Source organism: Schistocerca americana, unplaced genomic scaffold (assembly GCF_021461395.2).
Source record: "Schistocerca americana isolate TAMUIC-IGC-003095 unplaced genomic scaffold, iqSchAmer2.1 HiC_scaffold_170, whole genome shotgun sequence".
Classification (NCBI taxonomy): Eukaryota; Metazoa; Arthropoda; class Insecta; order Orthoptera; family Acrididae; genus Schistocerca; species Schistocerca americana.
The window spans coordinates 170,001-182,500 of NW_025725791.1; the positions used below are offsets into that span (position 1 = coordinate 170,001).

At 57.3% G+C, this 12,500-nt stretch overlaps 2 non-coding genes and 1 pseudogene across 2 annotated transcripts; all 3 read left to right on the forward strand.

Moving 5' to 3' along the window:
- Positions 1-4,135: 4,135 nt before the first annotated feature.
- On the forward strand, positions 4,136-6,045 carry LOC124571447. Its single transcript, XR_006971875.1, has one exon. It is a non-coding gene; the product is annotated as a small subunit ribosomal RNA (ribosomal RNA).
- Positions 6,046-6,396: 351 nt separating this feature from the next.
- LOC124571420 lies at positions 6,397-6,551 on the forward strand. Its single transcript, XR_006971851.1, has one exon. It is a non-coding gene; the product is annotated as a 5.8S ribosomal RNA (ribosomal RNA).
- Positions 6,552-6,739: 188 nt separating this feature from the next.
- The window catches only part of LOC124571393, a 7,958-nt pseudogene continuing 2,197 nt past the window's right edge, over positions 6,740-12,500 (forward strand).

Genomic DNA, 12,500 nt, shown 5'->3' on the forward strand with positions numbered 1-12,500 from the left:
ACACATGTCCTACACAGGGGTGCACCCAACATCACAATACTGCCTCCTCTCACAGCACACAAACAATGGCAGGAATGAAAGACACAGGTCTGCCACAAGCATGGAATGAGAGCGCCGCCTGTCATGAGCCAAAGGTGCATCCTGACGTGGCAAATCAGATGATGCCGCAGGCATCCACTTACTATAATCACAATCAACAAACCGGCCGCCCCGCCCCGCCCCCCATTAAACCTTTCCTTACAACAATGTGTACCTTAACCTAACCTATATCGTACCGTAACCTAACCTATATCGTACCGTAACCTAACCTATGTCGTACCGTAACCTAACCTATGTCGTACCGTAACCTAACCTATGTCGTACCGTAACCTAACCTATGTCGTACCGTAACCTAACCTATGTCGTACCGTAACCTAACCTATGTCGTACCGTAACCTAACCTATGTCGTACCGTAACCTAACCTATGTCGTACCGTAACCTAACCTATGTCGTACCGTAACCTAACCTATGTCGTACCTTAACCTAACCTATGTCGTACCTTAACCTAACCTATGTCGTACCTTAACCTAACCTATGTCGTACCTTAACCTAACCTATGTCGTACCTTAACCTAACCTATGTCGTACCTTAACCTAACCTATGTCGTACCTTAACCTAACCTATGTCGTACCTTAACCTAACCTATGTCGTACCTTAACCTAACCTATGTCGTACCTTAACCTAACCTATGTCGTACCTTAACCTAACCTATGTCGTACCTTAACCTAACCTATGTCGTACCTTAACCTAACCTATGTCGTACCTTAACCTAACCTATGTCGTACCTTAACCTAACCTATGTCGTACCTTAACCTAACCTATGTCGTACCTTAACCTAACCTATGTCGTACCTTAACCTAACCTATGTCGTACCTTAACCTAACCTATGTCGTACCTTAACCTAACCTATGTCGTACCTTAACCTAACCTATGTCGTACCTTAACCTAACCTATGTCGTACCTTAACCTAACCTATGTCGTACCTTAACCTAACCTATGTCGTACCTTAACCTAACCTATGTCGTACCTTAACCTAACCTATGTCGTACCTTAACCTAACCTATGTCGTACCTTAACCTAACCTATGTCGTACCTTAACCTAACCTATGTCGTACCTTAACCTAACCTATGTCGTACCTTAACCTAACCTATGTCGTACCTTAACCTAACCTATGTCGTACCTTAACCTAACCTGTATTGCGCCTTAACCTAACCTGTATTGCGCCTTAACCTAACCTGTATTGCGCCTTAACGTAACCTGTATTGCGCCTTAACGTAACCTGTATTGCGCCTTAACGTAACCTGTATTGCGCCTTAACGTAACCTGTATTGCGCCTTAACGTAACCTGTATTGCGCCTTAACGTAACCTGTATTGCGCCTTAACGTAACCTGTATTGCGCCTTAACGTAACCTGTATTGCGCCTTAACGTAACCTGTATTGCGCCTTAACGTAACCTGTATTGCGCCTTAACGTAACCTGTATTGCGCCTTAACGTAACCTGTATTGCGCCTTAACGTAACCTGTATTGCGCCTTAACGTAACCTGTATTGCGCCTTAACGTAACCTGTATTGCGCCTTAACGTAACCTGTATTGCGCCTTAACGTAACCTGTATTGCGCCTTAACGTAACCTGTATTGCGCCTTAACGTAACCTGTATTGCGCCTTAACGTAACCTGCATTGCGCCTTAACGTAACCTGCATTGCGCCTTAACGTAACCTGTATTGCGCCTTAACGTAACCTGTATTGCGCCTTAACGTAACCTGTATTGCGCCTTAACGTAACCTGTATTGCGCCTTAACGTAACCTGTATTGCGCCTTAACGTAACCTGTATTGCGCCTTAACGTAACCTGTATTGCGCCTTAACGTAACCGATATTGCGCCTTAACGTAACCTATATTGCGCCGTAACGTAACCTATATTGCGCCGTAACGTAACCCACATTGCCCCTTAACGTAACCCACATTGCCCCTTAACGTAACCCACATTGCCCCTTAACGTAACCCAACACACGTTGGGCCTTAACCCAACACACGTTGGGCCTTAACCCAACACACGTTGGGCCTTAACCCAACACACGTTGGGCCTTAACCCAACACACGTTGGGCCTTAACCCAACACACGTTGGGCCTTAACCCAACACACGTTGGGCCTTAACCCAACACACGTTGGGCCTTAACCCAACACACGTTGGGCCTTAACCCAACACACGTTGGGCCTTAACCCAACACACGTTGGGCCTTAACCCAACACACGTTGGGCCTTAACCCAACACACGTTGGGCCTTAACCCAACACACGTTGGGCCTTAACCCAACACACGTTGGGCCTTAACCCAACACACGTTGGGCCTTAACCCAACACACGTTGGGCCTTAACCTGCTCTGTAATTGTCATACGACGCGTTAAATTAGTGTAGTGTTGCCTAACTGCAACCCCCGCAATATAGTTTGCTACTCGCACTGCCCGGTCCCCAGTGTATCGCTTCATGTTAAACACCTTGCAGCTATACACTGTAATGTGGATGGCAGCAGGACGTACATGCTCAATGCCCTTTGCAGTTGTTCATTGGCATTTGCAGTTGTTCATTGGCATTCGCATGTGCGAAGCACTTAGCCTACGCTGTGGTACGGCCTGTGTCAACTGTCCGCTGATGTTGTACGTCCAAATCACACACTGTACTGCACATTGGTCCTCATGTACTGAATGATACATCGTGGTACATGTGACCGTACAACGACTGCGCCAACAACGGCGAACCATGCGGTCCAAATGTTGTGCACTCAGCTACGTGTCGTCTCCCTATAAGAGCTGGATTGCAGTGTGGTATGCCCTGGATGGCGATCAGCATGAGCCGTCTGTTGATGTAGTGGCGCGTGTTGTCAGACGTAGTCGTCTCTTCTCACACACCGTGATAGCATGGTGCACTGCGTTCCACATCTGCGACATGCGACAGAGGCCGGTTGACAGTCGTTCGCGCAATGGACATCGCATACGTACGGGGGCCACCTTCCACGTGTTCGCGAAGCGTGCACATGTTGTTGCGTGTATGTGGGCAGACATAGTGTGTCGTGACACCTGACACAGGCATGCAACAATCGTTGAATTTGCAAATGGCGATGGACGCCTACGTTTGCTGGTGACGTTATGCAAATGAACAACTGGTAAACCGTTGTGGTGCGGTTGTTCTCGCTAGAGGTGAATCAGTGATGGCGACGATCGGTTGAGCTACCAACCGGTTGTTCCAGCGATACCCACCATGCCCACGAACGTGAATGGCATCTGGGTGTGAAGCGATACGCGGCGGTGGCTGGGTGGGACCGTCCCCGGCCGGTGAGGGGGGGCCTCCCGGCGTGCTGGCCGCGCGGTGCGTGGGCGCACGCGCTACAGCCGGCTGGTGGGGGCGGCCAGTGGCAGGCGCGCCGGCCGACGGAGGCGGCAGGCGGCGCAGCTGCGCGCCGGCGCACCCTGCACGCGGCGCCGTGCGGCCAAAGTAGGTCCTCGCGGGCCCGGTGCGAAGCGCGGTGGACATCTGCAGTGTGCTGGTCCGATTGAGGACTGTGTGCGCTGAGGATGCGCCGCCGCCCGGCGCTCGGCGCCGCGACGCCGTCTGCTGCTCGGTCGCCTCTGCGGTTCTCGCAGGTGGTTTGTATCGCAGCTGTGCGGACGTGTTGGCGCGTGCGCTGTGCTGGGAGAGTTCGCTTCGGCACCCAAGTGGGGCTTTTGTCCTTCTGTGGCGCTGGCGTTGGAGCTGCCGGTCACCGTAGGTGGCGCGTGTTGTCTCCCGCCGGCAATGCCACGACAGCACGCTCCCGGGCCTCTGTCGGCAGCGGCAAGCTCAGTTGGGAGCACGGGTGGTCGCACCTAAAGCGTCTACTCGCCAAACTCCGGGCGATTGCGCCTCTCTCGAACCCGACCAAGTACTTAGGACGGCGCTGCGCGCCGCCGGGACCTGAGAGGGTTTCGAGGTGTATTGTGCAGGGGAGCTCAGCCTCCTCCTGTTTGCAGAATAATTGAGCGGACGCTTGCGTGTTCGCGCGGGCCCCCGGGACACACTCCCGGGCGGCCGGCTGCTCAGCTCTAGTTGACGCAGCTCCCTGGTTGATCCTGCCAGTAGTCATATGCTTGTCTCAAAGATTAAGCCATGCATGTCTCAGTACAAGCCGCATTAAGGTGAAACCGCGAATGGCTCATTAAATCAGTTATGGTTCCTTAGATCGTACCCACGTTACTTGGATAACTGTGGTAATTCTAGAGCTAATACATGCAAACAGAGTCCCGACCAGAGATGGAAGGGACGCTTTTATTAGATCAAAACCAATCGGTCGGCTCGTCCGGTCCGTTTGCCTTGGTGACTCTGAATAACTTTGGGCTGATCGCACGGTCCTCGTACCGGCGACGCATCTTTCAAATGTCTGCCTTATCAACTGTCGATGGTAGGTTCTGCGCCTACCATGGTTGTAACGGGTAACGGGGAATCAGGGTTCGATTCCGGAGAGGGAGCCTGAGAAACGGCTACCACATCCAAGGAAGGCAGCAGGCGCGCAAATTACCCACTCCCGGCACGGGGAGGTAGTGACGAAAAATAACGATACGGGACTCATCCGAGGCCCCGTAATCGGAATGAGTACACTTTAAATCCTTTAACGAGTATCTATTGGAGGGCAAGTCTGGTGCCAGCAGCCGCGGTAATTCCAGCTCCAATAGCGTATATTAAAGTTGTTGCGGTTAAAAAGCTCGTAGTTGGATTTGTGTCCCACGCTGTTGGTTCACCGCCCGTCGGTGTTTAACTGGCATGTATCGTGGGACGTCCTGCCGGTGGGGCGAGCCGAAGGCGTGCGACGCGCCTCGTGCGTGCTCGTGCGTCCCGAGGCGGACCCCGTTGCAATCCTACCAGGGTGCTCTTGAGTGAGTGTCTCGGTGGGCCGGCACGTTTACTTTGAACAAATTAGAGTGCTTAAAGCAGGCAAGCCCGCCTGAATACTGTGTGCATGGAATAATGGAATAGGACCTCGGTTCTATTTTGTTGGTTTTCGGAACCCGAGGTAATGATTAATAGGGACAGGCGGGGGCATTCGTATTGCGACGTTAGAGGTGAAATTCTTGGATCGTCGCAAGACGAACAGAAGCGAAAGCATTTGCCAAGTATGTTTTCATTAATCAAGAACGAAAGTTAGAGGTTCGAAGGCGATCAGATACCGCCCTAGTTCTAACCATAAACGATGCCAGCCAGCGATCCGCCGCAGTTCCTCCGATGACTCGGCGGGCAGCCTCCGGGAAACCAAAGCTTTTGGGTTCCGGGGGAAGTATGGTTGCAAAGCTGAAACTTAAAGGAATTGACGGAAGGGCACCACCAGGAGTGGAGCCTGCGGCTTAATTTGACTCAACACGGGAAACCTCACCAGGCCCGGACACCGGAAGGATTGACAGATTGATAGCTCTTTCTTGATTCGGTGGGTGGTGGTGCATGGCCGTTCTTAGTTGGTGGAGCGATTTGTCTGGTTAATTCCGATAACGAACGAGACTCTAGCCTGCTAACTAGTCGCGTGACATCCTTCGTGCTGTCAGCGATTACTTTTCTTCTTAGAGGGACAGGCGGCTTCTAGCCGCACGAGAATGAGCAATAACAGGTCTGTGATGCCCTTAGATGTTCTGGGCCGCACGCGCGCTACACTGAAGGAATCAGCGTGTCTTCCTAGGCCGAAAGGTCGGGGTAACCCGCTGAACCTCCTTCGTGCTAGGGATTGGGGCTTGCAATTGTTCCCCATGAACGAGGAATTCCCAGTAAGCGCGAGTCATAAGCTCGCGTTGATTACGTCCCTGCCCTTTGTACACACCGCCCGTCGCTACTACCGATTGAATGATTTAGTGAGGTCTTCGGACTGGTACGCGGCATTGACTCTGTCGTTGCCGATGCTACCGGAAAGATGACCAAACTTGATCATTTAGAGGAAGTAAAAGTCGTAACAAGGTTTCCGTAGGTGAACCTGCGGAAGGATCATTACCGACTAGACTGCATGTCGTTCGATGTGCGTGTCGTGTCGCGCAACACGCTACCTGTACGGCTCGCAGTAGCCGTGCGCCGCGTGCGGAACCACGCGTGCTTCTCAAAACTAACGCCAATGTTGTGTGGTACGAGCGCTGAAGCGCTGGAGCGGCTGGCCTGCGGCACCTGGCGCCTGGCGCCGGTTTTGAATGACTTTCGCCCGACTGCCTGTCCGCTCCGGTGTGGAGCCGTACGACGCCCATCGGCCGTGAGGCCGTTGGACACAGAACGCTTGAACAGGGGCCGCCACACGCCTACGTCCCGCCTATGCAACTGTCTTGAAAGAGACAGTGGAAACTAAGAAAAGATCACCCAGGACGGTGGATCAGTCGGCTCGTGGGTCGATGAAGAACGCAGCAAATTGCGCGTCGACATGTGAACTGCAGGACACATGAACATCGACGTTTCGAACGCACATTGCGGTCCATGGATTCCGTTCCCGGGCCACGTCTGGCTGAGGGTCGGCTACGTATACTGAAGCGCGCGGCGTTTGCCCCGCTTCGCAGACCTGGGAGCGTCGCGGCCGCCTGTGGGGCCGGCCGCGCCTCCTGAAACGTGCGATGCGCGCCCGTCGCCTGGCGGTTCGCATACCGGTACTTACTCGGTAGCGTGCACAGCCGGCTGGCGGTGTGGCGTGCGACACCTCGTACAACGACCTCAGAGCAGGCGAGACTACCCGCTGAATTTAAGCATATTACTAAGCGGAGGAAAAGAAACTAACAAGGATTCCCCCAGTAGCGGCGAGCGAACAGGGAAGAGTCCAGCACCGAACCCCGCAGGCTGCCGCCTGTCGTGGCATGTGGTGTTTGGGAGGGTCCACTACCCCGACGCCTCGCGCCGAGCCCAAGTCCAACTTGAATGAGGCCACGGCCCGTAGAGGGTGCCAGGCCCGTAGCGGCCGGTGCGAGCGTCGGCGGGACCTCTCCTTCGAGTCGGGTTGCTTGAGAGTGCAGCTCCAAGTGGGTGGTAAACTCCATCTGAGACTAAATATGACCACGAGACCGATAGCGAACAAGTACCGTGAGGGAAAGTTGAAAAGAACTTTGAAGAGAGAGTTCAAAAGTACGTGAAACCGTTCTGGGGTAAACGTGAGAAGTCCGAAAGGTCGAACGGGTGAGATTCACGCCCATCCGGCCACAGGCCTCCGCCCTCGGCAGATGGGGCCGGCCGCCCGCGCGGAGCAATCCGCGGCGGGGTCGTGTCCGGTTGCCTTTCCACTCGCCGCGGGGTGGGGCCGTTCCGGTGTGCGGTGGGCCGCACTTCTCCCCTAGTAGGACGTCGCGACCCGCTGGGTGCCGGCCTACGGCCCGGGTGCGCAGCCTGTCCTTCCGCGGGCCTCGGTTCGCGTCTGTTGGGCAGAGCCCCGGTGTCCTGGCTGGCTGCCCGGCGGTATATCTGGAGGAGTCGATTCGCCCCTTTGGGCGCTCGGGCTCCCGGCAAGCGCGCGCGGTTCTTCCCGGATGACGGACCTACCTGGCCCGGCCCCGGACCCGCGCCGCTGTTGGCTCGGGATGCTCTCGGGCGGAATAATCGCTCCCGTCAGCGGCGCTTCAGCTTTGGACAATTTCACGACCCGTCTTGAAACACGGACCAAGGAGTCTAACATGTGCGCGAGTCATTGGGCTGTACGAAACCTAAAGGCGTAATGAAAGTGAAGGTCTCGCCTTGCGCGGGCCGAGGGAGGATGGGGCTTCCCCGCCCTTCACGGGGCGGCGGCCTCCGCACTCCCGGGGCGTCTCGTCCTCATTGCGAGGTGAGGCGCACCTAGAGCGTACACGTTGGGACCCGAAAGATGGTGAACTATGCCTGGCCAGGACGAAGTCAGGGGAAACCCTGATGGAGGTCCGTAGCGATTCTGACGTGCAAATCGATCGTCGGAGCTGGGTATAGGGGCGAAAGACTAATCGAACCATCTAGTAGCTGGTTCCCTCCGAAGTTTCCCTCAGGATAGCTGGTGCTCGTACGAGTCTCATCCGGTAAAGCGAATGATTAGAGGCCTTGGGGCCGAAACGACCTCAACCTATTCTCAAACTTTAAATGGGTGAGATCTCCGGCTTGCTTGATATGCTGAAGCCGCGAGCAAACGACTCGGATCGGAGTGCCAAGTGGGCCACTTTTGGTAAGCAGAACTGGCGCTGTGGGATGAACCAAACGCCGAGTTAAGGCGCCCGAATCGACGCTCATGGGAAACCATGAAAGGCGTTGGTTGCTTAAGACAGCAGGACGGTGGCCATGGAAGTCGGAATCCGCTAAGGAGTGTGTAACAACTCACCTGCCGAAGCAACTAGCCCTGAAAATGGATGGCGCTGAAGCGTCGTGCCTATACTCGGCCGTCAGTCTGGCAGTCATGGCCGGTCCTTGCGGCCGGCCGCGAAGCCCTGACGAGTAGGAGGGTCGCGGCGGTGGGCGCAGAAGGGTCTGGGCGTGAGCCTGCCTGGAGCCGCCGTCGGTGCAGATCTTGGTGGTAGTAGCAAATACTCCAGCGAGGCCCTGGAGGGCTGACGCGGAGAAGGGTTTCGTGTGAACAGCCGTTGCACACGAGTCAGTCGATCCTAAGCCCTAGGAGAAATCCGATGTTGATGGGGGCCGTCATAGCATGATGCACTTTGTGCTGGCCCCCGTTGGGCGAAAGGGAATCCGGTTCCTATTCCGGAACCCGGCAGCGGAACCGATACAAGTCGGGCCCCTCTTTTAGAGATGCTCGTCGGGGTAACCCAAAAGGACCCGGAGACGCCGTCGGGAGATCGGGGAAGAGTTTTCTTTTCTGCATGAGCGTTCGAGTTCCCTGGAATCCTCTAGCAGGGAGATAGGGTTTGGAACGCGAAGAGCACCGCAGTTGCGGCGGTGTCCCGATCTTCCCCTCGGACCTTGAAAATCCGGGAGAGGGCCACGTGGAGGTGTCGCGCCGGTTCGTACCCATATCCGCAGCAGGTCTCCAAGGTGAAGAGCCTCTAGTCGATAGAATAATGTAGGTAAGGGAAGTCGGCAAATTGGATCCGTAACTTCGGGATAAGGATTGGCTCTGAGGATCGGGGCGTGTCGGGCTTGGTCGGGAAGTGGGTCAGCGCTAACGTGCCGGGCCTGGGCGAGGTGAGTGCCGTAGGGGTGCCGGTAAGTGCGGGCGTTTAGCGCGGGCGTGGTCTGCTCTCGCCGTTGGTTGGCCTCGTGCTGGCCGGCGGTGCAGGATGCGCGCGCCTGCGCGGCGTTCGCGCCCCGGTGCTTCAACCTGCGTGCAGGATCCGAGCTCGGTCCCGTGCCTTGGCCTCCCACGGATCTTCCTTGCTGCGAGGCCGCGTCCGCCTTAGCGTGCTCCTCCGGGGGCGCGCGGGTGCGCGGATTCTCTTCGGCCGCCATTCAACGATCAACTCAGAACTGGCACGGACTGGGGGAATCCGACTGTCTAATTAAAACAAAGCATTGCGATGGCCCTAGCGGGTGTTGACGCAATGTGATTTCTGCCCAGTGCTCTGAATGTCAACGTGAAGAAATTCAAGCAAGCGCGGGTAAACGGCGGGAGTAACTATGACTCTCTTAAGGTGGCCAAGTGGCAGCGGTGTGGCTGCATCCGGACTTGGCTTCTCGAAGTGCGGTCTTGATGTAGTCGTGCTGCTGCTGCGAGGTGCCTTCCTTGGGTTATAGTTACAGGGAGAGTGATGCGCAATACATGGGCCTAGCCCTCTTAGCCTCTCCTCTCCTGCGGTCTTCTCCCCTTCTCGTGGGCCCGCTGATTTCGCAGAGTGGAAGACCGCACCAGGGGCTTGGGGGGGTTACCAGCCCCCCCTCGCACTATCCCTTTTTTAGTTGGGGGCAGTAAGCAGAGAATAAGTGGTGGCCCTTCCGCTGAAGGTGCCACCCCAACTCCCCCAGCACCTAGCCGGCCAACCGGCCGTGCCGAAAATCTTGTAACTTTTGCAGCTATGTATACCTGTAGTGAGTGCCACCGCAGCTTTACAACCAAGAACGGTCTCGGGGTCCATCGCCGCCGCCAACATCTTGCGGCCGCCAACGCGGAGATCGTCACGGAGAGGCATCGCGCGAGGTGGACGGAGGAAGAAGTCCTGTCGCTCGCCAAGGCAGAGGCCGAACTGTTCCTCGAGAGGGACGCCCGGTTCTTCTTTGTAAATCAAGAGCTCATCAGGATGTTCCCCGACCGAACGCTTGAGGCAATCAAGTGCCGACGGCGGCAAGCTGCCCACAAGCAGCTTGTCCGCCAATTCATGGAGGCGCTTGAGATCGGTCGGGGGGAAGAGCCGGCGTCCCGCCGGGGAGCGGCGAGCCCGCTGCCTGACGCGGGCGAGGCCGCTGCGCCGCCCGTCGACGCAGCCGAGGACTTCGCGGCCGACACCACCGGGCCGCCGCCGGAGGGGCCGACTGACGCCGCCATCTGGGAGCATCTGGCGGGGCTACCCGCTTCCGCCCAGCGTTTCTCTGCCCTGGATCGTGTCATCGGTCTGGGGCGGGGCACGCCGCCCGATGTCATCCTGGGCATGCTCCCGGATGCCCTTGCGTCGGTCGGGTCCAGAGGGGAGAGATCGATCACCAGGACACAGCGGCCGCGCCAACCATCGAAGCGGCCGCCTGCCGCGCCGCCGACGCAGAAGCGCAAGCGGCGCCGCTGGGAGTACGCGAGAACGCAGGATGCCTTCCGACGGTCGCGTGCGCGTTGCGTGCGCGGCCTCTTGGATGGCACCCTGCTCCAGCCGCCACCTGCCATCCTTGGTCTGCTGGACTTCTGGGCGGACCTCTTCACCAAGAAGCCCATCTCCACCGCGGGCTTCATTCGTGACCGCCTCCTCCCGCACTCAGAGCCTGTCGCTCTCGAGTGCATATGGGGGCCGGTCACACATGAGGAGGTCGCCGCCGCGTTGCCGCCCAGGGGATCAGCAGCCGGGCCGGACGGCCTTACCCCAGCGGAGTTGCGGCGTCTGCCGCACGAAGTCCTGGTGAAAGTGATGAATCTCTTCCTTCTGGCCCGCGCCCTTCCGGAACGCCTGCTTCGCGCGCGGACGTCCCTTCTCCCGAAAACGGCTGCACCAACATCCCCCGCTGACTTTCGCCCCATTACGGTCTGCTCGGTGTTGGCGCGGACCTTTCACAAGGTTCTCGCGTCACGCCTGATGCGCGCTTGTGCTGTGGACGAACGTCAGCGGGCATTCATCCCTCGGGATGGGATGTTGGAAAATACCTTCATCTTGGACACTGCTCTCACCGACGCAGTTCGCTCCTGCCGCTCTGTCTTTGTGGCATCGATCGACGTATCTAAGGCATTCGATTCGGTAGATCATGCTGCCCTTCGCCCCGTGCTGAAGGCGCATGGCCTGCCGGATTGCTTTGTCGAGTATGTCGAGCGGTGCTACGAGGGCAGCACGACAGTGATAGCGGACGGCGCCGGCGTGGGCGTGTCTGTGCAGCCAGCACGGGGCGTTCGCCAGGGCGATCCCCTCTCCCCCCTCCTGTTCAACTTTGCGGTGGACTACGTTTTAGGCCAACTGCCCTCCCACATCGGAGCTCGGATCCTCGGTCGCAGAGTCAACGCTGCGGCCTTTGCAGATGACGTCTTGCTGTTTGCAGCGACCCCGAGGGGCTTGCAGTCCCTCATCGACGCAGCTACCGCAGCCCTCGCCCACCTGGGGCTGCAGATCAACGCCCGGAAGTGTTTCACCCTCGCCTTAGTCGCGTCAGGGCGCGAGAAGAAGGTGAAGGTGGACAGCAATGTCACCTTCACAGCAGGCAATACCACCATGCCTGCCCTGCGTGTGGGTGAAACCTTCCGGTACCTGGGGCTGCAATTTTCCACGGCGGGTCGCTGTGTCTTCAATCCACGTAGCCACCTGGTGGAGCAGCTTGACGTCATCTCCCGAGCTCCGCTGAAGCCGCAACAGCGCCTCCACGCTCTCACCAACGTACTTCTCCCTGGCCTGTACCACGGGCTGGCCCTCAGCCGCACCCGGGTGGGTGCATTGAAGTCGGCCGACGTTACCATCCGGGCCGCCGTCAGGAGATGGTTCCGCCTTCCGGCGGACACCCCCCTGGGATACTTCCACGCTCCTGTTGCCCAGGGGGGCCTCGGCATTCCATCTTGCCGATGGATGGGTCCGACCCTCCGTCGGTCCCGTCTCCTGGCGCTGAAGAAGATAGGGCCAGCCTGCGACGGTGTAGGCATGGATGAGGTACAGCGTGAGATCGAGGTGCTGGAGCGCCACCTAATGTGGGAGGGCCACCTCCTCAAATCGTCAACGCAGGTTGGGGAAATGTGGGCGGCGCGCCTACACATCGCCATTGACGGTGCGGCACTGTCATCTTCTGCCGCCGTCAGTGGCCAACATCAGTGGGTCGCCGACACCAGTCGCCTGCTATCTGGGCGTGAATACATCGACGCCCTCCGCGCCCGCATCAACGCCTTCCCTACGAAG